The sequence below is a fragment of the Dicentrarchus labrax genome, unplaced genomic scaffold (assembly GCF_905237075.1).
Source record: "Dicentrarchus labrax unplaced genomic scaffold, dlabrax2021, whole genome shotgun sequence".
In the NCBI taxonomy this organism is placed as follows: domain Eukaryota; kingdom Metazoa; phylum Chordata; class Actinopteri; family Moronidae; genus Dicentrarchus; species Dicentrarchus labrax.
Genome location: NW_026136711.1, coordinates 15481620 through 15507472, shown reverse-complemented (window position 1 = coordinate 15507472; position 25853 = coordinate 15481620). Strand labels below are relative to the sequence as shown.

The 25853-nt window shown below is 39.6% G+C and overlaps 1 protein-coding gene across 7 annotated transcripts in view; it reads left to right on the top strand.

Moving 5' to 3' along the window:
- dlgap4b (discs, large (Drosophila) homolog-associated protein 4b) overlaps positions 1 to 25853 on the top strand; it is a 104527-nt gene that overhangs the window by 12523 nt on the left and 66151 nt on the right. For all 7 annotated transcript variants that reach the window (XM_051415529.1, XM_051415527.1, XM_051415528.1 and 4 more), the window contains one exon: positions 17882 to 17948. The gene's annotated coding sequence lies outside the window, so the exon portion shown is untranslated. The remainder of the gene's footprint in view (positions 1 to 17881; positions 17949 to 25853) is intronic.

Below are 25853 nucleotides of genomic sequence, written 5' to 3'. Positions count from 1 at the left end.
GAATGGGATTTTGGGAAAGCACTCTAGGCTCTGAAACACTGTGGATTGTACAGTAAGCTGGCAAGCATTTATACAATGGGAATAACGCTGAGATCGGCATCCATATAAGCTACCTTTATTAGTAACTGGGGGCCAATGCCCAACGTTGTCAGTTCAACTACCCATGCTGCGGTCCCTCTCCCACGTGGTTCACACCACCCACATCTTGCTTTATTTCTGTTGGATTTCAAATAGACATGAACTAATGTACAACACTGTATACAGCCCATTGCTAGTCCGGCAATAAATTCTGCATTACACTGCGTGCGTTTTGGCTCAGTGTACCTACTAATAAAGTAGCAACTGAAAGTGCATGCCTCTACATGTCTAAGATGATTTGTTGCCTTTGCTTTTGAGAAACACACTAATGTGCTGTCATGAAATCCGCTACACTCTAAATAGCACATTATATGTGCAGGAGAAAAAAATATCACTATTAAGCATATCATTAACCTTTTAAGTGCTGTATGATCTATGCTTGTGGCATGTGGTCGACAATAACAATGCACCCTGGAAGCTGTTATTTTAAACAGGCTCCATTGATCACTCTGATAAAGAGGCCCATTTAAAGTGAATTAGTCAGTCCCATAAAATGTGTTCTTTCTTTCTGCATATGACTGCAAGACATTTCCAATATTATTAATGTCATGTCAACCTATTCTTTGTTACCATGTCATATGAATGAAGTAACCTCTATATTAAGCGCCCATGACCTGATTTTATTCTGCGCTCAATGTATGTGTGGGCTTTACAGGCATACCAGCTGCATACAGCCAGCTTGAATCTGGCCCATGTAAGTTAATGCCATTGCAGGGCAGATTATAATGAAATCATGTTTGAACATGAGCATTTGTTTATACAATGAAATAAAAACAGACAAATGGCTTCTGGGTCAAAGGACTGTAATCGTTATAAATGCCTGTGTGCTTACGCTGAATCATTCTGCATTTCACCCATCAGTGCCACCACCGCTGACAAGTCATGTGATGTGAACACATTTAAAATGGGGGCAGGAATAATGCAATGTAAGATGTTTGTGAGTGTATTGCTGCACGACTGGTGGTCTGTGTCTACCCACCAGTCATGCCCTGTGTCTCATCAGTGGTGCCTAACATTGTTGGCTGGCTGTGACAGGCTAACAAAGACAGAGCAAGGGATTGGTTGAGGGGATTGATGCTAAATCACAGGCGTGGTGAATCAATTGATTTCAGATGAGGAGCAACACTGAATCCACTATAACACTTAGTGTGAATAACAGCTTGAATTGACTGAGATCCTTGCCTTGGGGGGGTCTTGTGTGCATGTGTGGTGTGTGTATTTGTGTCATGTTTCAGTGGCGTGTGTTTTGTATGTCTGTCCTCTCAACACAGCTGAGGGTCTCACATTATCAGCTCTGTGAGGCTGTATGGGTTGCTAAGGGGTTCTAATGTCAGCATGCTAACAGTGACAATGCTAACATGCTGATGTTTGGAACAAATAATGTGTACAATGTTCACCATCGCATGTTAGCATGCTAACATTTGCTAATTAGCACTAAACACAAAGTATAGCTGAGGCAGATGGGGAGGTCATTGGTTTTCAAGTTATTTTGTTATAAGGTATTGAACGAAATAAAACCTTGACGGAATTGATGGAATAGAATAAAAGAAATAAGAAAAAGAAATACTGAATAATTTGTTGCTGAACAAAGTCACAAAGACAGCTTTTCCCAGATAACACTCGAATCAACTGTCTGCTCAGTGGAGCACTGTTACAAGAGAGCACTGGCTGTAACAGGATGGTCATTGTTGCCGTAAGGCTGTTTTATACTGACAGACATGTATCTTCCTCCTCCTGTGGTGACAAGTGCTTGTCCAGAAGTGAATTTCCCCGCAGTGATTCTCATGTAATCTTGACCTGCAGTCTTTGGCTACAGAAGCTGCACTGCCTCAAGTTATTGGATGCAGTATAAAAGGTTGTAATACTGTAAAAAATTTAATTGCATAATGTCGGAATGAAATATTACTCCGTGGCCTGACTGCCACAAGTGCAGCATTATTGTAAGTGCCCAACAGAAGGGTAATGAACAATAAGTTCAACGCATTGAATCCCCACAGTGGGTGTTTCAATTACTGAGCCATGCAGTTACAATGTGGTGCAGTGGAGTTTTAAGCAAATTTTAATTATATCATTAGCCTGATGGATGGTCAATATAACAACTTAATAAAGCATACTGAAAGTTGTTTTTAATTAGTAACTCTTAGTAGAAACTGTTGGAATTTGTTAAGAGGGTTTAAGACTTAAACCCTCTTAACAAATTGATTCACTTAAACTTTAAGTGAATCAATGTGTCCTCTCTCGTCAGTGAAGTCTTATTAATATTATCAACATACAGAAGCTGTCTGTGGATGAACTGAGTCTTTCTGGTTAGGACAAATGTGGTACATTAGGTCACTCCATTGTTTTAAGACTGCTAGGCTTAGCATTTCAGTCAATCCACTGACTTATTTAACGTCTCACAGGTCATGTCGTGTGACGAAGGTCATAAGCAGAATTCACACTCCATGACATTGCAAGTAAATACACACGCCATCTGGACACCCACTGTGTGTGTGTCAAAGATGCTGTAAGAGAAGGTTGACCTTCACAACAACAGTACACTCTGCACTTGTCCGCGGCTGTTAGCCGGCCACATGAGCCCATGCATATTTGATACAAAACCTCACTTGACCTCTTTGAAAGTACAACAGAAGGTATGCCTTGTGACACGCCTTATCAAATGATGTGTATTCTGATGCTTTTGTGTCTAAAGCTTTTCCGTATGTGTCGCCTTTGTGTGATTTATTGCGATCTTTGATGGTCTTAAATGACAGAGTGAATCTAGGCCCTGAGTTCCTCATGCTTTAAATAGGCCAACTGCTGACCTAATTGCTAGTACTGCTGTCAGTGGAAATGGGACTGGTGCTCCGACGAGGAGGAGAGGAGAAGAGAGAAGAGGAGGAAATATAAATGCTTGAAGATGAAGAAGACAAGTAATGGAGGAAGAGAAGAAATGAAGTCCTCCACAGAAGAGGAGGGGGAAATAGAGATGGAGGTGTGGTACACGGTGGATGGCTGCCTCGGTTGTCTTGACTGTGCAAGTTGCCACATATGGTCACTGCATTCACACATATGGGTGTGCGCACACATACACTTCGAGACCAAAATTAGCCAGGCTATTTCGACGCTACCTCAGTAAAATTGACTTGAGGAGGAAACTGTTCTTCAGTTAATCTTGCAGCCTTGACAGAACGACAGGTTTTGTTAGGCAGAGAAAATAGAAAGAGATGTGAGAGCATGATGGTGAACCTGTACCCTCCTAGTGATGGGCAGGCAGAGTCGAGTGTATGTGTGTGTTTGTGTGTGAGAGGGAGCCGGCAGAGGAAGAGATATACGCTTGTATGTTTGCATGTTTACTCGTGTCCTTGCCTTGATGCCTGTATGTGCTTATGTGTCTGACTGTTGAGCGTCTGACCAGTTTGGCTGATAGGAAGTTATCAAATGTGGATTATTTTGAAGTGTAAAGCTTTGATTTGCTCAAATCCATGCTCTGTTCTGAGCAAGCTAATGCCAGGGTGCTCTGAGGTCAGCTTCTGTCTCTTTTAATGCAATTGCTTTATTCCTCCTTTGTTCCCTCTGCACTCTCTCCGCTCCTCTCCCTTTCCCTCTCCTCTCTCTTTTTCTGCCCCGTCACCCCTCTTTCCCCCTCCCCTCCTGCAGCTGCCACTGTCCTTGTTTTTGACCTATATCATGACCTGGACCATGTCCTGACAACACAAGGAACCATCAGATTTCATCTCTGAGCCAGCTCTAGCTCTGCTTAGCCATCGGCAATATGTTGAACACGTAGGAGTTGTATGGTTTAACAAGACTGGATTACGTCATTGTTGACTCATAGCGAGACCAAAACATTTAAGTGTTTTATGGACAAAATGCTGATTCTTACATGGGCTTGATTTGTGTCAATTCTCCCTCAAAAAAATTTCCTTAAAATGAAAGTTTGGAAATGATTCACCTGTCGTCTTCGAGTTATTTCAGCTCCATTGCTCTAGCATTTGAAAATGGCAATAGGAGGATTATCGTGGCAGTGACAGTTGCTTAAGAGAATATATATAAACTGTTAACGCTGATGTGACTCATGCCACCAAAATGTGTTTTTCTTCTGCAGAATATCATGCACTAGATTGCATGAGCACCACAGAACAATCTCCACTGGCATACGCTGCTATACCTGGGGACATTTATGTTAAATATGCAAGAAAAGAAAAGCACGGCAAGCTTCTTGGCTGAGGCTTACCAACGTTTTTGTCCCCTTTTTTTTCCTCTTGTCTATTTGATCTATTACAGCGGATCAGTTTGTTCTAATTCAAAAACGATTAAAGGAAGAATAATTTCTTGAGGAGAAAAATGACACACTCAAAGCAAACTCCACATAACAACAGAAGAGGAAGCACTCAACTTCTCAGCGTGACATCTGCAACAGGATTAGCAAATTGCTGTGACAGTCTGACATTTGAACCATAGGGTAGAGCTAGCTGGTGAAGTCAGCCCGTTGATAGTTGGTTGTGATGGGGTCCTGACAGTGCCTGTTGGTATTATTATAAATGTTTGTGCTGCACCAACAGTATCCCTGCAAGAGCTTGTGTCACGGTTTTTACAATGAGGGCAGATTTCAGAAGGATTGGCTGTTAATCCTTCAGGGGTTGCCCATGCTGGGAGATAATAGCTCACTTCAGTTGCAGCACTGACACTGCAGACTTGAGGTAGAAATCTGTGCTGGAGATGTGTGACAGAAACATTCATGACCAGGTAGTGATGTTGTGTAAAGACTTGATAGATAAATGGCCAACATTTGCTGAATAATGCAATTTTTTTATTTGATACAGATCACAGATTTTAAATTTTATACAGTTTACACCAAAGGTTTTTTTTGTGTTGTAATATTTCAGTAAAAACTAGCTGTTTCATTCCCAAGGTTTAATCCAATCTATGTGCAGCAATCCCAGATCTGAAAATCTACTGGCCTTTCAAAAATGCCCGTGAGACTTGAGTGCTGACTGTTTGTGTCAGTCACAAAAGCATCTCAGCATCAGTAACCATGAATGTGCAAAGTGCTTTGCTGCAGGTCTGAGAACGACAGATAAAAGTGTGAGATTGTTGTATGGTTATTGTATTCTGAAGGGCTCTATCCTTTGCTGAATAAATATCAGCCTATTTTGTAACTGTTTTTATGATTCCTTGCACTGGAACATTTGAAATATCAAACATAAAATTTCTGAAGTTGCTAAAAATAGTAAAAGTAGTTTTATTCTAAACGCTTTTAGTGTACTCCACAAATTCCCAAAATCCATTTGTCTGATAAGCCTGGCCTCATTCACCCTCCTTTGTCTACTCCTAAGTGTGCTAATGCAGCTGTAGCCCTCGCTAGCAAGAACGCTATTGAGGCTGACCAGAACCTTATCGGAGCGCAGAGGTCAGTGAGAGGTCACACCGAGACTCATTCAGCTCATTAGAGCACCCTGCTACTACTGCAGTGAGCCTGTGAGTCAACTTCATTTAGTTCATCAAGAACTGACCTCATTTGGTGACTTATGATGTGTATTTATGGAAAATGTTAGAGGTTTCAATTTGGCTGGGGAATTTTCTGGTGGCAACGAGGCAGTGACATCAGTGGCGTTTCACCATGAGTTACGGTATGTGTGAATAATTTGGATGTGAGACAAGGGTCACATTCAGGTCATCGTGGTTCTTCTTAAGATGTTTTCCCTCTCTTGTTCTAATTACCCGAACTGACCCATGTAGGATTTGAAGATTAGAGATGTTTATATTATGCAGTCATTGAAATTGGTTTGTTTATTTTTTTTTGTGCTATAGTTTTACATAATCTTCTGAACGCCTTCCGTCCATTTTTCCAGCAGCTCTTTAGCATAATCTAGTATTATTTTCTTGTCAGTTGCAATCACATCACACGACTGAACGCCGCAGAAACCTGAAGTGACAGGAGGCTGAGGTGGATTGCTGAGATGAGACTTTCTGCAGGTACACATATATTTCTTAATATCCTGAGGATAACTTTTTCCAACAGTGAGTGTCTGTGGAGATAATTCCATGTAATTATAATTTTGTGCGCCCCAGGCCCAGTTTTGTGCTTTTCATGCTAATTTAGTTTGCTCTGTTTGCATATTTTACACCTCCACAACAAACCTGGCAAAATATTCATGTGCCTTAAGTCAAAACAAGTCAAAACAAGGTTTGGCAACTTTGCATGAATTGGGGTGTACAATACAAATATATGTTGCTTTTTTTTATAAACTTGAGCTGTGCATTTACAAGGACCAGCTTACAACACATACAGGTATCTGGCTATATTATAATTGCTAAATGGTTACATTTATTATGCCTCTAATTAAAACGTTTGAATGAGTCTTACGTATCTCAACTGATAATTCAATTTTAATTACTGGTATTTGTTTTGGCCTTATGCTGATCAAGGCACCTTCATGGTAAACAAATCCTTACAAGGACATGCAGTGTTCAAGGGTCAACAACTGAGCAGAATCCCACTAATCTCACTTTGCTGTTCCAAATTTTAATTAGACTCATTATTGAAATGCAAGTGGATTTTATAGTAATAATTGTGAGATTTCATTGTTAATATCAGCTCTGAAGGGCCTGTTAATGTGTCAGTGTGCGTTTATGTGTCAATGTGAGTGCAGCTGTGGATATAGATTATCTGTGTTACATTGTCCGCTCATCCTGCCGGTAAGATGTGGTCATTTCAAGATTGCTTTAAATTAAGTGAAGAAGATTATTCTTCTGGCCAAGAGGCAACAACTGCTTCAAACTGTCATGTCCTAGTGTCCAAACTTTAGTATCCCTCTTTCACCTCCAATTATATTGCTCTCTCCTCATCTAGTGCTCTCTCTCCCCTCTACCTCTTCCCCGCTGCTTTTCCACTCTCTCTCTCCTGACTCCCTGTCTGTCGAGTGCCCTCTAATGCTCTTTATCAATGATGGGGCACAGATACAGAGTTGCTTCCATCCGTCTAGTCCTCCACAGTTAGCTTTTAGAAAACGCAATTTCTTTCAGCCACACTGCTTCCATTCAGTGTTGGCACAGGCCTGCCAGTTTTGAGAAAGTACATGTGCTCACACAGACACAAGAAAACCCTCCTAAACTTTCACTGTGTGCACATGTGCAAGCGCGCAAACTCACACAATAAGTTAATCCTGGCAAAGCCGACCGCCGTCTGTCAAGCTGCATAAGATTCGATTACAATTTTATTTTGCACTGCAAATTCATATTGCTAAACAATAAACCCAGCAATCAGCGTTGCAGACAATGATATATTCAACTATGAATTTTATGAGTTAGAGGACCAGTGTGTAGGATTTAGTGGCATCTAGGGGTAAAATGTCAGATTGACTAACCATTTCAATACAGCTCAGCCTTCCACGCGTGTAAGAGAAACTCTAGCAGCGTTAATACTAAACTAGTTTGGTTCTGTGCTACTGTAGAAATATGCCGGTTCAACATGGTGGCATCCATGAAAGAGGAACATGTCCCTCTGTAGATAAAATTGTCTGGTTCTTAGGTAACAAAAACCCAATGATTCTTATTATAACTAACACTAACACTAATGAAAATATACCTTAGTATTATATTAATTTCTCACAGCCATCAGCATTTCCAGTGGCAGCAGGTGCTGTTTTCAATAAATAAGCTGATAAACCCACTGTGCCTGCCCAGCACCAAACGACAGGCAAAGTTAGCGACTTTGAGCAGTTAAAGAGTCCGATATTTCTCAGGAGTTGGTGGAGACCAAAAAAAAACACACAGGGAGTGAATATTGGACTTCCATTCATCGAGTAGATAAAAAATCTAAATTAATGTTAATGTTGCTTTGTTTCTGCTGGTACTGTACACTAACACATTTACCATATCAAAATGGTGATACTGTATGCCTGTTGTGTTTGCAGCTTGTTCTCCCCTTAAGTGGCCAAATAAATCAATTATAGTACATAGAACAATAGCAATATATACAGTACATACTATTTAACTGTCAACGAACTGGTCGAAGGGGGAAACTGATTTCGGTTTGATTTGTTAAAAATCTATTAAACTGATTCACTCTGTTCTCTGCTGGAAATTCTGAACTGAAATGCAGCAGCTTGCATCTGCACTGGAGGAAGCCAATGAAAGAGGCAGCTCACTGCAGGTCTTTACTTATTTTTAATAGTTTATTCAAATTAATATAACTTTTTTTCTTCTTCTTCTTCTTCTTCTTCTTCTTCTACATCTGTTGTCATTTGTTCCTTTTATCTATTTTTTTTTATGACTGTTGACATGATATGTTCAGGCTAGTGTCACCACAGAGAGTTAAAGTTGTTTTTGCTCCCCAAGCATTCCTATGAATAAAATATAGAAAGCTGTAGATTTTAAGTCCAATCTGGTGTTGGACAGTCAGTGTGGTCCTATTCATGGTAATCATGCACCGCTGTGGTTCACACGAGATCCATATGTAAGCACTTCAGTGTGTGATAAAGCCAACACAAACTCTGAGGCTCACCGCACTGGGAGCCTTGACACAGATCCAACCCTGCCTGTGGTCCTCTTGAACTCAGTATAAATTAAAGTGAAGTTTTTTATGCTGCAACATTACACATCTACATTTACATTTAGAGTCAATGCCCTAATTTTGACAGGCAGCTGTGAATGTCTCTGCCTACGGCTGTGAGAGTGACGCATTGCAGGCCTGATTGCATCTTCCCGACACAACAACTGAGGGCCAGAGAATTTGCTACTAAAGAAGCCATGTTTCCGTTTTCTGCTAATCCAAATGGCTTCCCGTTATTTAATGTTTCAGCCATATTTCCTGTTTATCTCTTGACTTACTACTATAAAGCACAATGCTGCCACCGTGGGAATGTATTGCAAGGATTAATAGTTTGTTTCCCCGTTGTCTTAATGGTCACCTACACTTCACACAGCTGATATATGAAATCATAATATCCAGTGCCTGATCAAATTTGTTTGACACGATCACCAGACCAATGGTGGATACTAGTGAATCACCAGCCCAGTGTCTATAAGGTAATGTCATTGTGAAAAATATTCATATCAGCATTGGCCTTTTTTCAACATTCAAAGCACTGTACATTAGTTAAACTGAGTTAAATTAGTTATCTACTCCATATCTTCTCCATATTGAAAACCAAAATTTTAAAATAACAGTGTATTTATTTAAAATAATATTCAGCTAAAACCTTTTGTGATCCGATTGTTGACACAATGGACTGGGAAATCCACGGTAATACTAATTGTACCATGATATGTGAGGAGCAAAAGTTATTTAACAATAAAAAAAAATAGTACATATCTAAACTGTAGCAGCATCTGCACTTTTAGCTTTTCTCACTGTGCCTCCCTCTGATTTAGGAGGCTGAAATACACATTTTCTTAACTATTAACCAGCCTTTAAATGGAGAAAATATCTGACTGTGGTAACATGAAGTTGAAAAAGAATGTATTAGCTTATTGCCAGTTTTTACTTTGATTACAATACACACTTGATAATACACACAATTGACATATTTCCCCCTGTGTTTTTTTTTTTTTAGCTTAATGGACTACTGCTGGATGCACTTTATGACACTGCTGAATTGTTTAGACGTTAGTTATATGCTGCCAGTGTTCAAGAAAGCTTTAAACCCAATTTATATTGTAGGGAGAACAAATTTCTTCTACTACTCTGACCATGTCAGCACATCCCATAGATTAAGAAGAGCCATATTTCACTGTGGAAATTAGACTTACAGATCCTCTGAAACAAAAAAGGCTTTAAAGAAATAAAGGCGGGACACATTGCTTAACATCTGATTTAATTTAATTCTCTTTTTAACAGCGTAGCTTTTCATGTTTGCCCTAAATTCAAGAAACAGAGAGAGAGAGAGAGAGAGAGAGAGAGAGGCAATATTATAGTAATCTAAACCAGAGTGATGGGACCATGAATCAGGAGCTGCAGAAAATAAGCTCTGTGGTGAAACTGCCTTCACACCATTGCTTTCTCATTCCTACTCTCTTTCTTTGTACCCCCCCTCCCTGCTTTACCCCTCTCTCTCCATAAGTATCACCTAGCAGGATGCTGTCTCCATGGCGATTCTTATGGGTCTCTTTGGCAAGGTCACCTTCACCAGAGAGAGAGAAAGTCATCCATGGAATAATGAGGAAGGCAAATAGAGGAAAATGTTAAATTTTTAAGACAAAGACAAGGAGTGTGACTAACAAGCAGAAAATGAGAAGGGAAGAAAACGAAGGGCTTGGTTGGGGGGGGGGGTCGATGTCGAGAGAGATGTCGAGAGATGGTAGAAAACAACAGAAAAGAAGAACAGGAAGGGGGAGGGGTGCATTGACAAGCAAACAGCTCAAAGCAAACCTTGTGCTTGTGTTGAGGCTAATCTTGGAGAAACATGCTTAGTGAATGCTGTATGGAAAAAGTCCAGTTCAGGAGTCCACTCATTGGATGAAGCTCTAGATCACCTGGAAGCGAATCAGCGGATGCATGTGAGGAAGCCAGCTGGCAGCTGGGATAACATGGTTTTTACACACACATACATACTCCATTTCTCCTCGTTTGCTTCACTCCACCTCCCCTCCATCTGTCGTGGCATACCCGTCCTCCTTGTTAAAGTTCACCCTCTCTGACTCTACGTGACTGCGGTCCTGGCCTGTACCCCCTGCAGAGCCTGCTGGAGGTGGCCTTCTCCCGGGGCCATCAATATTTCAGGTTCTCTTAGCGCTCTTACTCATGGGGGTACATGGGCCACTCAGCGCCCAGGGGGAGGTGCTGATGGAAAGACAGAGCAGGAGGGAAAAGGTTAGGAGGGGGAGACTGATAGGTGAGACAGAGTAGGTATGATATGGGAGAGTAAATGATAGTGTGAGGGATGAAGAGGTAGAGACACTGAGAGGGGTGAATGGCTATGGGGAGAAAATGACAGTGTACATTATAAAAGAATGAACAGAGGAGAAAATAGATGTAGAGATCTAATGTGGATAATGCAGAGATAATATGGAGAATGGTAGAAGCGCCAGTGTGGGTGAGTGAAAAATGATTTGAAATGGTGAAAACATAATTTTTCTGCTTTGTTTTTGGATGGATGGCCACTGGATTTGTCAAGATTGTTAATGTAGCCATATCAGTGTTGCATGATGAACTGGAGAGTAAATCTTGGAAGAGACAGTGCAAGAGAAAGAGGGAAATAATTGTGATGATGGTAACGATCTGTGTATTTATGACTCTGAAAATCCATTTGCTTGAGGAGAACATTAAGCAGTTAATTATCTATTGAAAACGAGTCAATAACATACAGGGACAGATGAGAATACAGAGTGAAGTGAGCAAGAGACGGACCTACAGATGGACAAAACAAATGGATGGATAGCTAAATGAGTGGATGGATGGATGGATGGACTGATTGAGAGGAGGTTCACCAGACACAGATGCATATCCTGTTTGACTGCTGATGACAGAGAGCCTCCTGCCCTCCCTCCCTCCTCACCCTCTCGTCCTTTTGTCTCAGTGTGAAAGAGCTGCACTAGCCAACTGTTGCTACGACTACAGCTGTTGCCACAGTGGTGGTCATTAGGGGTCGTTACCATAGCAAGGAGGTTCCCGGGGGCAATCAGAGGAGAGACGCTGCACCCACAGTGATGGTCGATAGGTTGAAGTTGTTTATGGGCGTGATGTCAAAGCGATCATCTTAGTGAGTTCACTAGCCAATAAGATGTTTACATTGATTAGAAATTAAACTTTATCTTATAGTGACTTATATACCCATAAACATGTGGCTTTAATGACAAAGATTGTAATTTCTTAAAGGTTTGGGGACCTTAATATAATTAACTGCATTGTCCCTTAGCTAAACTCTTAAGCTGCAGAATCTTATATTATCGACAGTATCAGAATCAGAAATGTATTGATCCTCAGGGAAATTTTTTAAAAGTAAAGTATTAATTACAGTTATAATTGTGACAGTATTTAACATTAACCATCAATATTATTATTCCATTATTCGACTGCCAGGTACAGTAGATCAAAATAATAATAATATATTTTTAAAACAAGACTACTTTCAAGGCTGCATTTAGATTTTTTTTTTTTCAAATAATTTTTTTAATGTGACCCTTATCAGATTCCAGTGTGCACAGGTCACAGTCCTGAAGTTGCCTGCATAACAAATGTCAATTTAGTCTGACTTAAAAGCCACATGAGTTCTGATATGACTGTTCACACTAAGGTTGCATTGCAAAAAATCAGACCTGTCCTGAAAAAAAACTGATGTGAGACAAATCCAATTTGGGACACTTGTGCCTGCAGTGTAAATGTAGAGAGTCTACAGCCACGTTAGCAGCTCTGTGAGGCTGTACTTACGCAGAGCAGTACTTTGAGTTAAATGCTAACATCAGCATACTAACATGCTCAACATGATCCTGCTAAAATGCTAATGAAAATTAATGAGTGTGTGAAATTCTTGCCAATCTATAGACAATTCAATAAAAACCAGAAATGTCAGGGTCCTGTCTAGATTGCTACCCTAAATTTGTTAAACTCTCACAAGATTTGTACGTGTTGTTTCTTCATTGTGCACGTTGTTTGTCATTGTGTACCGTTGGAGCCACAAGAAGCATACCATTGGCTGTACAACCTTCAGAATATTCTATTCTGTAGTGTAGATTTAAGATTACCATACATTGCAACAAATAGCCATGTAGCCCACAACAGCATGATTAGCCACTTTGGGTCTTACTTGCAAATAAATGTCTACAACGGTGGGTTTCTGCTGATTGAATTTCTAATGCACTTATTTCTATTAATTTGGCTGGCTTGGCATAAAAAAACTCAGCAAGACAAGAATATTTTGAAGCGGCTAGCAGTATAACTGAATCTGCCACTGTGCATGTGCGAAAGTTTCACAAATCTGGGGTTACCATTTAGACACAACCACAAGTCAGGGTCACCAAAGTTATTAAGACACATTGTCTGAGAACCATGAATTTCTGTATTAAATTTTGCAATTCATTGAATAGTTGTTGAGATAATTCAATCTACATAAACAGTCAAAGTGATGGACCGACTGACCCACTGACATTTCCACCCCTAGAACTACCACGTTAGCTGGTCTGAAAAATACAAATCCAAAGTAGGATGTTGTATCTTCTACTGTATTCATCTATAATACATTATATATTTCATGGCTTAATCCTCTCATTTCGTTATTGTAGCATTTGAAATCTGGTTTAGGGACAATTTTTTCGATGACTACACACAAACCTTTTGCATATTCCTCTCTTTACAGCATGACCATTTGTCAGCAATGATGGACTAGTTAGAGAAGTTAAGTATGCCAGAGATAACTTATAGGGGACAAGAAGTGGAGCATGAAGTAGAGCAAGAAAGTAGCACTCGGAGCAAAGCTAAACTAAAGTGAGTCTCTTGCAGCATTCCCCCTGGAGTCAGCTGCAGTTACACTGTAACAATGACCAGAGAGATATTTGACCCCAATAGGCATGACTGTGGGCTCTTACAACAAAAAGGATGAGGAAACACTGAGTGAACTCTGACCTGTTTCTCATGTCCCCCAGAGCAAAACAAGTGTTGTTTTGAGGAGATATGTTTTGAACAGTTGTAATTATACAGTAGTTTGTGTGTGTGTGTGTGTGTGTGTGTGTGTGTGTGTGTGTGTGTGTGTGTGTGATAAGAATTTGAGGTTGTTAAGTAGCTGTCACTATTTCTGTAAATAGAGATGCTGATAAAATATCCATGGGCCAATATGAAATATCGACCAAGTCCTTGGCAATGCCCTCTGAACCATCGTCTAATTTAATCACACTCTGACACAAAGAGATCACCCTGGAGCTTCTCCCACAGCGCTTTCCAAAACACTCTGTGTCTGTCCTTATGTATCACATCTGATGCCTGCGTGGTTTTATCGGAGGCTTCACCTAGCCATGACCCACCCAGGCTCTCAGTGATTGGTTACCTTTGAGAACCCTTGCTGAGACTATGCTCCTGTCACTGATAGGAGAGGAGAGAGGGACAGTGGGTAAATCCTCCACATCCAAAGTGGATTATGGGGGCACTACTCCCTTGGTGCACTACCTGAGTCTGACTGTGTTTATAAAGGGCCCTGCTGGGAAATAGAAAGGGATGACAATGTGCAGACATTTGATACAATAGTGTGCGCAATTATGAGAGCACATACTGTAAGAGAGCAGGAGAAAGAGAGAGAAAGAGGATTGTGATGCCATGTTTGTTTTTCTGAAAATAGACTTCTTCGCATCAATATCTCAGTGGAGTGGTCCCTGTTTGCTTTATGCCTTTTGTAATATGAGTGTGAAAAAGAAAAGCGCACGACTAAGGAGAAGAGGGTGGGTTCTTTTTGTTTATTTACAAAGCAGCTCGGTAAGTCAGATCAAAGCTGGATTGCAAGTGATCAAATGTGAGCGAAAAGATATAGGAGAGAGAAAATCAGACAGATAAAAAGAGATGGTTGCACAGGGTTTATGAGAAAGCAATTAGACAAGAGTAGCAAAACAAAGACATCGGCGGGTTTACAGAAAGAGAAAGGAGAGATGAATGGGAGATGACAGAGACGAGCGGCTGATGAGCAGCAGAGAGGCTGTGTGGCCCGTACTGAGACAGTTAGATGTGGCTCACAGTGGCTGCCTCAGACAGCACAAAGTGTGTCACAGGAGAGCTAGGCTAATGCACCGGGCTAATGTTGCCTCAATGAGCCCCTGCTGCATTCAAGCCTCCCGGTTAGCACTTACTGTTACTGTTTGCGCCAGTCATGCCCTGAGAAACCATAACAGCATGAGCCACAGTGAAGGGTTCAGCTCGTACATGGGCAAAACAGGCCTGCAGTCAAACTCTGCCGTGAGGATCTGCGCTAGTCACTAATCGCTGCTCAGTCAGTAGAGATGGTTTTTTTCTCCTTAGATGACCCTAAAAGCCCCAGAGGTTGGCAAGGAACCAAAATTCAGAAAACAAATACCACAGCTATGTGCACTTTCAAGGATCAATACAGTACTGGCAGAGCTATTGGACTATTGGAGTGTATGCAGTGGTACTTACAGAGACTCATACTGCAACATTGTGCTTTAGACTTAAAGTAAGTGGAGATTCATGCGTCACTAAATTAAAACATTAGATTAATTGTACCACATGAAATAGTTACCAAATATTTACACGCAGCAACTGTCAGTTTTAACTGTAATGTAGCTAACAAACTCACTGAGCTAATATTAGTTTAGTAATAGGGATGGCTGTTGCAAATTAACATCCATTATAAACACTATGATGCTTGCATCGTATAGCTGTTTTCAGCCAGTCTATATTTACTGTATCTGTCCCTATTAAATAAACCGTGAATAAATAGATAAAATATTGACTACCTGTTTAGAAGGAAGAGTAAAATAGGTAATGGTACGTTGCTGACACATCTGGCATGGCACTGGATTAAAATTCTGTTTAATGATGATAATGAGTTTTGAAATTCACATTCACAAACACATTCCTCAAATTAAAAAAATGGTATGTCAATAATGTTTGACTGACTGAAATAGCATCAGTTAGATTAGCATAATCAATTATTTCCCTCTCATTGTAAACAGTTTGACTTAACTACTAACTCTACATTTACAAAGATTGGCAGTTACTTTTAATTTACCATTGTGCCCCCTACAAACTCTTATTTTTGCAAGTTATGTTACATCCTGTGATGCTGCTGTGACTTCCTGTTCACATAGCTGATGTACAAAGTTTTGAGGTTTGGGGCTAGGGGCTAGGGGGTAGGGTTAGGGGGTTAGGGTGATCTGCTCAGCAAACATTGCTCCACAGTGCCTCTAGCAGTCAAATACTTCACAGGGTACCTTTAATTTCCAAGTCTATGCTGTGGAATATGTTAGAACTGGTGCTAAAAAACTTTTTACTTTTTTTTTACATCTTCAAGATGTTCGTCTTGATCTTGATTGTGATGTTTGTAATATCACTCTGGGAAAATAGGCCTCATTACTGCTTCAGTCTCATATATATATATACCACGAGTATGAATACCACAGGCACTTTCAATTATGGCTGCAGGCAGCCAATTATGCTTCAGTCATCATTTTGTGTGCCAGCAGATAGGTTGTTTCATTTGATTTCAAGGAGCCCTTCTTATATAAAAGAGGGAGTAGTAATAGTATTGATTGAATCGCACGCGCACACAAGTGCAGATCCTCACAAAAACATGCAGACAGGTATAATGCGGGTACGTGAACCCATTCACTCGTATGCAAATATTGTCAGTGAACATACTGCAGCATATACACAAACACATACACACACGGACCACCCAGCTGACCTCTAGCTAATGAAAGATGAACCCAGCGACAAAGCCCAAAATGATGGTACGAGTGTATGAGGTCAGACATTTAGCCTGCATCAGAGCCTTGAAAACCCTTGAGAGCCACAGCCTCTCCAATCAAGCAGAGGTCAGGTTGAGGTAAGTTTAGGTCACTGATCATTCGTAGCTCGGTAGCACACATCCAATAACCATCCAGATTTTATCACTGATTCTCAACATGTGGAGGAAGATAAGAAAAACAACAGGTGACTGGACCAAAACCAGTTATTATTACCTGTCTCTTACTCAAATGAAAAAGCCTACACAATGCCAAACCTTATTCCTTAGTTTTCTTATTCAAATATCAGAAAAACACACTGCAAAAATGATAAACACTGAAGGGTCTTTTTCTGATGATCTGTTATGTTTGGTTAAGGCGTAGACCCAAATGCAAGACACAAATTCAGCATTTTTTGGTGAAGTTAAGTAGGTTTTATTCCAAAAAGGTGATGGCGATGATGATGAGGGGGTTGAGGTGGCTTGTGGAGAGCTGGTAGATGGCTGCCTGGCAGGCATGCAGGGAGGCAGGCAAAGAGGTGAGGTGTAATCCTAAAGCACAAGAGTTGCATAGACTAGAAGTAGCTCTTAAATAGCACAGGATGTCCTTTACAATGTAGTAATGCCATCCCTGTTCATGTCGTGCACATATTTGTTGCTAGAAATTGTCTACTGTTTAGAGTCACATCAGGCTGCGATGGATGTAGCCTATAATATTCAATGACAGCATCCTAAAATTAGGGTCTGTCATGTGCTGTCTGTGGCATGTTTGCCCCTAAAATGCTCTTATGAATCAGTGTAATACGGTTGTCTCAGAAAGAATACTTCCGCACATTGAACTTAACTTAGAAATTAGCTTTTTTTTCAGTGAAGATCTGTTTATGCTCCAGTCTTATCTCTGAATATCATCTCTAAGTATATTTAAAAAGACAAAACAAAAGCTCAGAGGGCTACCTGTTTTTACTGTACACTGAAAAACTGAGCCTTTATATTGTTAGTGCAGAATATCCAAAAGTGATATTATGTAAGTGGAAAATGTTCCTGCTGATTCATGATATGGCTTCCTGGAGTTTTACTGCCTTAGGAAGCATTTTCCTAATCTCATCTATGGTTTTTAATTGAAATGTTTTATCTCTCAAGATGTGCCAGTTTGCCTATCTCCAAAAGCTAATTGATTTTCTAAATAAATGAAAAAGTTGTCAAGACAATAAGCACTTTTGAAGACAATGAAACACACTGACAAAGCATTATAATAATGTTAATATTCACAAATCAAAACTATGCTGACCAGTAAAAATCCACCAAGGCAGCTTTTGCAGGTGGTAGCCTTAGAGGAATTTAGCATGAACACATTTTCATGAGCCATCTTTGTGTTACAGGATTTCTTCTTCTGTCAGCCTGCTCTTCCCTGACCTCAACAAGAAACTCTTCAGCCCCGCCAATAAGGTATAGTATAGTACTTTTTTTTTTCTCCAACCCTCAGGACTGTGATATTCTGTCTTCATTTAATGCCTTCGTTAGCATCTTCTACCAAGTTGTAAACTGGACTAGAGTGCTACGGAGACAGTGGCCTGCTTGATATTGTTGCTGGATATATTGAAACGGCTGATCCGCTGGGAGAATTAGCTAATAGGCTACAGAAAGACAGCATGCCTTGACCTTGTCTAGATTGAACTATGATGGATCCTCCAGGCATTTGGACTGAATGCAGTTGTCAAACAGAAAAAAATATGAAGCTGTGGGAGGCAGAACTTGTCCTTTCTGCAGACTAATAAATCTCTGAGGGCTTTTGTTTTCTCAGGCCAAAAACTGAATCAGAATAGAAATGTCATTGTATGTGATGTTAAATAGCTTGAATGTAACATGAGTACAGTAAGTGTACCAGTGCTGTGTTGTTGCATGGATGGAAGGGCATGTTTTGTCATGCAGACGCATGCACAATGTTGCCTGCAGAGCAGTGAGCACTGATGGAACATAGCCGTGGTGCTCAGCATCATGAGTGTCCTCTGTGGGCTTCCCTGAGGTACAACACTGCACTGTTGATTTCATAGTGCCTTTATTTCACTCTGAGCACAAATCTCTTGTGTGATACTATCCATAGGAATGTGGAGCCAAGAAGCTTTGCAAAGAGCTTCTTCACATACATTACAGCTACTTGTGCTTTAGAGATGCACGCAAAGAATTCTTTAGCGCCTCTCTTTTTACAGACTATAGATGTTGTTACACTTCAAAGGAAAATTAAATTGGACGAGGCAACAGTCAAATTAAGTGTTTGATGCTTAATTTTGGGGAAATGCATAAGGAAAGTAAGAAGAGGAACTGTGACTGTGTGCCTTATTACATTTTCAGTGACATTGATATTACCTCCTTGATTTTTGTGCTTAGAGAAACAAATCAATATCCTTTCTGCAGCTGTTGCATTAGTGATTTTTTGCTCCACTGAGCTGCTCGACGTATGTACAAAATAGTGACCCATTCATTAGGACATACTGAAAACATCAAAGGGTGAAAAGTTTAAAAGCCTTACTTTTTTACTGGCTGAGATACAAAAAAAAGAAAAAAACACCTTTAATACGTTTTTGAACAAATGCTGACCTCTGCAGGTATTGATTGGATCAATATTACCGAAAATAAACTACACTCTAGGGTGGAATCATACATGGACAAGCCTCTGAGAGCATAAACCCTTAATGAAATAGAAAATCACTTTTTCACCCCGTTGACTGGATATCCATTTACTTCCTGGGTAGCAATGGTTAATAGATACCTCATGCTGTAAGTATAAGTAGAAACTTCAACCGATGAAAGCTATGCAATAACCAACTGACTCTTTTGAATTATCCCTTCACACATTTTAAGCTTAATAGAACGCCTCATCTGTAGTCTTTTCATAATGGAAAAACTGAACAAACTGTATGCATTATTTTAGAGTTAAAAACAAAGATGTGTCATGTGTTATATTTGACTTCAGTAAAATCTGCCTCAACTTAGTTTGCAAATGCATTGTGTCGCAGTAATTTGCATGACACAACCATCTTTCATTAGGGCTATTGAAGTGCCACCCTTTAGTACTCTCATAGGATTTGAACCACCATTTCACTTAAATGATCACCCAGATGTTCCAGACAATACTGTTAAGTGCTGTTAATATTGTCTGTATGTAATTGCATTTTTACAAATAAATGGCCATAAGAAGTACCATCATACATCATATTCCATTTGAGTCTTAATTAGATATTAAAAACCATGTATTTTCTGTGTTTAGACGTGATAGTGAACAATGGGCTTGAGTTGCATTGACGACATTTGAATTCACTGTTTAATGTTAAGTGTAGCAGTGCATATGCATAATACATCTCATTTGAAATTCAAATGATTGTTGTCTTAAAAACATACATGCTAAGTATGCAGTTTCTGTCTGTCTTAGATAGTAGTGTATGTATTTATCATGTGTGTATGTGTGTGTAATGCATTTCAGTGTGCAAGACAGAAAGGGCTGTTTGTAATTATGCAGGAGAAGCTACTATACATAAGCGCATCAAATATTTGTGCTTTTAAACCAAGGTGAGCTTACTGTCAGCATGCACAGGTCTATCTTTTTTCATTTCTTATTCACAGAAATACTTTCACATAGCTCTGACTACCGGTAGCATCCTGTCATTATAGTACATTTGGTTAATTTCTTCACAGCTTGAAAAGTATTCATCACTAAATGCCAGAGAGACATGCTGTCCCCAAAGCTCTGATCCCATTGCCTTCATTCAGCCCACAATCAATTTGCGTGTCACAGTGTTGCATTTTATCCATGATGAACTACTGATGTTATTATGTTTGCTTTCATATATCAAGGGAGAGTGCTCTAATTCATCTTCAGCACACAACAAAAACAATTCATTTGGATTGTTGATCACTCCAGTCATTGTTCACCATTGAATTTCTTTTTACCTTGCTGATAAAGTCAGGCTATCACTGTGATTATAATCAGTAATATTGGCAGTCAAATCAGGAATGAGGACCAAAATATCCTGATATTCATTATTCCCTGTGCTCAAGACCTCAACATTGCTTATTTTGTCTGACCAACAGTCCAACAACAAAGATATATTCAGTGTTATGAAAGGCCAAATTGCATTTTTGCTTTATAATCGACAATGATTCAGTGATTAATCGATTATCAAAATTCTAGCTTAACTAAAGCTAATGTATTCACCAATTGAAGCACCATTACATCCTTTACATACACCTCTGGCAACTGCTAGTAATATATTGACAAACTATAAATGTTTATCATCTAGCATGATGTACATACACCTTTGAAAAGAAAGCATATACTATATATACTATAACATGAATTGTTTACTGTAAGATTTTCTACTATTTCTCCTTTTGTTCTGAACTGAAGTTGATTACAGTGTAGGATGTGACTGAGGAATCATGTGCTGCACAGCTGTATACAGCGGACCAGGACCAAGCCTGCAGTTCTGCAGGGGATTTTTTTTTCTGTCATGAGAACACTTTGTACTATTAATTTGCATAGAGGCATTGGATTGGCTTTAATGAAGTTGTGACTCCTCATGCAAGGAGCTTTAATAATCTAGAATGTTAAATCTACTGCAGCCAAAAGAACAAAAGTGCTGACATTACGACAAGAAATGTATATTAGATGTAAAATGCAATGCTTCATTTGTTATAATAATTACTGGGCCACATCCTGGAACAACGTGTCATTAGATACTGAAAGGCTATTGTATGGGTCGTTCTCTTGCTTCATTTGTGGGATTTCCACTGGGGAAAGTAGACATAATGTCGGACTGGTGCTACTACAAATTCTAGTCTATCAGTCGTAACATTGGTACTCTGATGGTGCACTGTAGAAATCACTGAATGTCACTATTGAAGGATGCCGATCTGGGGATGATCTGATTAATTTCTTGACCGAATTAAGAAGTTAAATTACCTAACAAATGACTGCTGACATTGTTTACATGCTGCCTCAGAACAACAGTATTGTGTTACCATATTATTATTTTTTTTTTCTGGCTCATTCCTGTGATTGTTCACATGCCACTCTCTCTCTCTCTTTCGCTCTCTCTCGTTTGTGTGTGTGTGTGTGTGTGTGTGTGTGCACACTGTGTCCAGTTTGTGTAGTCATTGCATTAACATGGTTTAATCCTGTGGATGGCTTATTGGATCCAAATCCTTCCCAAAGCTTTTAAAGCTCCTGCCTTTTCATTTCTCTCTCTCTCTCTCTCTCTCTCTCTCTCTCTCTCTCTCTCTCTCTCTCTCTCTCTCTCTCTCTCTACCTATCCTCTATCAGACAGCGAATGAAGCTGCAGCATTACTGTACCTTCTATATATTTTCCTAATCTGCTCTTGGTGTCACAACATCTTCACCTTCATACTCAAACCACATTTGATTCTTCTTTTATTGGCTTGTTTAACACGTTTCCATGTTGGCCAGTCCCAAAATGGCATTTTCTCTGATTCAAGACATGGGGAGCAAATTGTTTATCATGTGCAATGCCAAAAATATTCTGCAGCCATTTCACACAACTATAATTACCTCAAGTAACAATGGCCCGACTGCTTGACTGCATTGTATTTGCAACTCTATGACAAAACCAACTGATGAATTATATTGAATTGTATCTGCTATCTGGTCATGTTTTTGCATATAGTAAGCAAATAGATTTTATTTTCTAAATGTCTCCCCATCTCCCTCAGCTAAAATCATCTAAAAAATTTCCCAGCTAAACAATGTGATTCAACAAAGAAAACAAAATTACCATAATACAACATTCTCAATGCCTCTTAAGGGCAGTTTGACACGGATATACTACTTCAAAATCAGTACTGGTAGAGAGATGTCAACCTGTCATGTCAGTTTAAGAATAACATTTGTATTCTATTTGGAGTCAGCCCTAGATGAATTATAGATAATACTTGTAATCTATTTGGAGATGATAGTGTATATTTCATGGTATATTTCAAAGGTATCAATGCATTTTTAAACAGAAATGTCTGACATACACACCCCAAAGCAATAATGAGAGGTTTATAAAGTGAGCTAAAGCCTCGTTGTACATTGTGTACCATGCTTTGATTTGGAGAAACTTTGTGTTTGAGTTTGATTAACAGCATTATGGTTACATTTTTAGCTTGAGTGATCAATGAAAACAATCAAGTGGGGGGTGTCCCGGTGGCCTGGGGGTCTTAGACGCTGACCATGTTATCTCAACGTCCCCATTTCCAGAGTTCATCCAGGGACATGTGCTGCATGTCATTCCTCCTCTCCGTCTCTCCCCTCATTTCCTGCATGCCATATGGTCAAACTCTGACATACTGTATATCCTTAAAGCTGTTACCTTTGATATGTCATTTTGTTTTCTTAGCAAGAACAGCCGTCTGTTAAAAAAAATTCCAGCATTTAAAACATGTGAAGCAAAGCCTCTCCCCGCCTAACTCCACTGAGAGGAGCTGAAGAAATGACTGTTTGGTGACAATCCCTGATTACCCCGTCTCTCACCAGGAACAGTTGTATGTCTGCGTAAAGAAGTGTTTACCCATAAAACCACTAGAGCTCCTACATCTCACACACACGTCCATCCATGGCTTTGTCTATGAAGGGATTGGAACAAAAATAGAAATACATTTAACAGTGCAAATGACTATTTTATGCTCATCTACAGTATGAACAGAGAAAATGAAATTCTGGTCTGTTCCTCTGTCTTTCTCGTTATTAGAAATGTCTGACTTAGTTGAGAGTGTTTCTCAGACAAAATGAATATCAGGGTGAATGTGCCTATTATTAACATGTGGATTCTATTTTAATAACCTCACAACCAATTACTGTAGGTCTTCAATATCCAGTATCACATGATATAACCTAATTAATGTGACAGAGACAAATGCTTTAATTTCTCACATGTGATCTCATTCCAGATAATATTTGAAGAGAGAAAGTATATTGTAACATTACTGAAAGGTAATTGAGAAAAGGCCTTATGTAATGTCTAGGGTTTCACTAGGAGGCCGAGACCTATTGCATAGCACCTGTACTGCACATCACCAGTTTTCATTAAAGCAAAAATAATCTAATCTAACAGGTACCTAGAATACGATGAAAGATTTAACTGCATGTTCTCGAAAAATACACTGTATGTAAGTGTTTTCATGCCTGCGTGCATTCCAGGTGCGTCATCAAATCCTGAAAATTACACAAGCACACTGGTATTCTAATTTTGTGTGGAAATAATTTCAAGGGCCCTGATGAAGTTCTTGCGTGAAGGTCATTTTTTCACTCGAGTAATTTATTTATAAGCTCAGCCTTATCTACCACAGTTGGTGACTTATGGATATTCCCACAATATGGCTGCTCTACCTGTTATTTTTAGCACTGTTGAGCTGTGCAGTCATGGACGACAAGTTATATTTCAGAGTGAAACTTGAGGTATCTCATGTCACATCGACCATTAAACTGCCTTCTCATACTGCATGCATTTTACCAGAAATATGATATCAGCAATGCACTGAAAACTGAATTAGGTGCACTTTATCCTGTGAAGGTTGAGGGTAACTGCAGTCCTTCCTGTGTTTCTTTACATACATGTGTTGCTGCTGTCGTCTTACCTCACTTACCTCCACCATGCATAATTCAACAGGGAGCTGGAGATTTTGCTGCATGTAATGACAGCAAGTTGTAGAGGAAAGCACTACGACTTAACATCTGAGAGCCAGTGACAGCGGAAGCCATATCCTGTCAATTTCACTGACTGATTCCCCTTCTGTGAATCTCTCTTCATGACGTCTCACTCTTCCAAACGCTTCTCCCTTTCTCATTCCCCCTTCTATACTCGATGTGATAAATACTTGCTCCTCTCTTTCTTCTCTTTATATCTATGACTGCTCTGTATTTTCCCCTCCAATCTGCGAGGCCATCTGGTCCGCTGTCCTCAAACTCGTGTCTGTCTGCAGTATCTTTGCTCTCTGAATCCATTTGACAAGATTAATAGAGTGAACCTCAGACAGATATAAGCTGCTCATTTTGATAGGGATCGTTGGGAGGAGATAAGTTCAATGCTGGTCATGAGCAGATGAGCGGGCTTTTCCCTTTTTTTTGTTCTCAACAATGACAGCTCACCTAGCCAATTGAAAGGATGCAGGATATTAAAAAAAATCAATTTAATGTTAAAGATTATTCTGAGCAAAATGTCTAATCACTCCGATTTGATTTTAGGTTGACATGTAGACATAATGCATAAAATGTGAGCCCCTTTTATCTTCCAGTGTCAGACTATGTCGCAGACACGTTGAAACCACCAAGCTGGCAGGATAAACTGCTCTGAACTGTGTTCAGCTTAACATGCTGCCAGGTGGAATCCCGCTAAAAAAGCAGTCTGGTTGGAGATCGCAGTGTAATGTGTGTGCAGTGTAGAATAAGCAGATAGCATAGTTCATTATTTAGTTTGAACTAATATTATTTGAGTCTACAACACCATAGATCTCTGTGTCATGACATTTTCCTACAGTAAGAATGCACTGTGTAAAAATCAGTAATAATACAAATATCCTGCTGTGTAAATTTAGGAAAAAGGTGTCATAATTTAGAACAGGCCTTTTAGAATAGCTTATTTCAAATAATCCAAATAAATGCTACCAAGGCTATTTGAGACAGAAGTAGGGGTAAAGGACAAAAAAAACAGCAAAGGCAATCGGTGAAAATGACTGTAGACTATATAATATGTTAAAAGAGTATTTAAATGAGTGCTGTAATGTAATTGTACCAGTAGATATGTTATATTGGTGATGTCTCTGTGACCTGACTTCACCACCCACCACTCCAACAACATCAAGTTAAATTTGGGTGAGACACTGCTCAGCTTTGGTGGAACAGGATGGGAATTTATTTAATTGTCGTTTTATGTAGTTGTCTAAGTAATACTTGTTTGAACTGAAGTAGTCAGTAGTCGTTTCTTGCTAATACACTGTCCAAATATCATGGTTAAGCTATGACTTCTATAAGATTTCTGCATTTATAGGGCCCAGCTTTGCTGTCAGACAAAAAGAGAGGCTACAGTCCACAGCTTCCACCTCTGAAATTGGCCACCGTCCCTTGTGGCATATAGGAAACTTCTGTCGTGTTTGACTCGACTATGTCTCCATGCTGATTGTAGTGATCTGGTTTGGCAGCCTCAGCCGTACAGAGTGCTGACCATTCACCACATACTGATCATTACTCCTTCAATCAAAAACATTAAATTGAGATTGAAAATGAATAAAACAAGCATCCCTCAGTAAAATAGAGAGTACTGTTCTAGTACAACAAAACACTTCAAGACAGTTCTGCAGAAA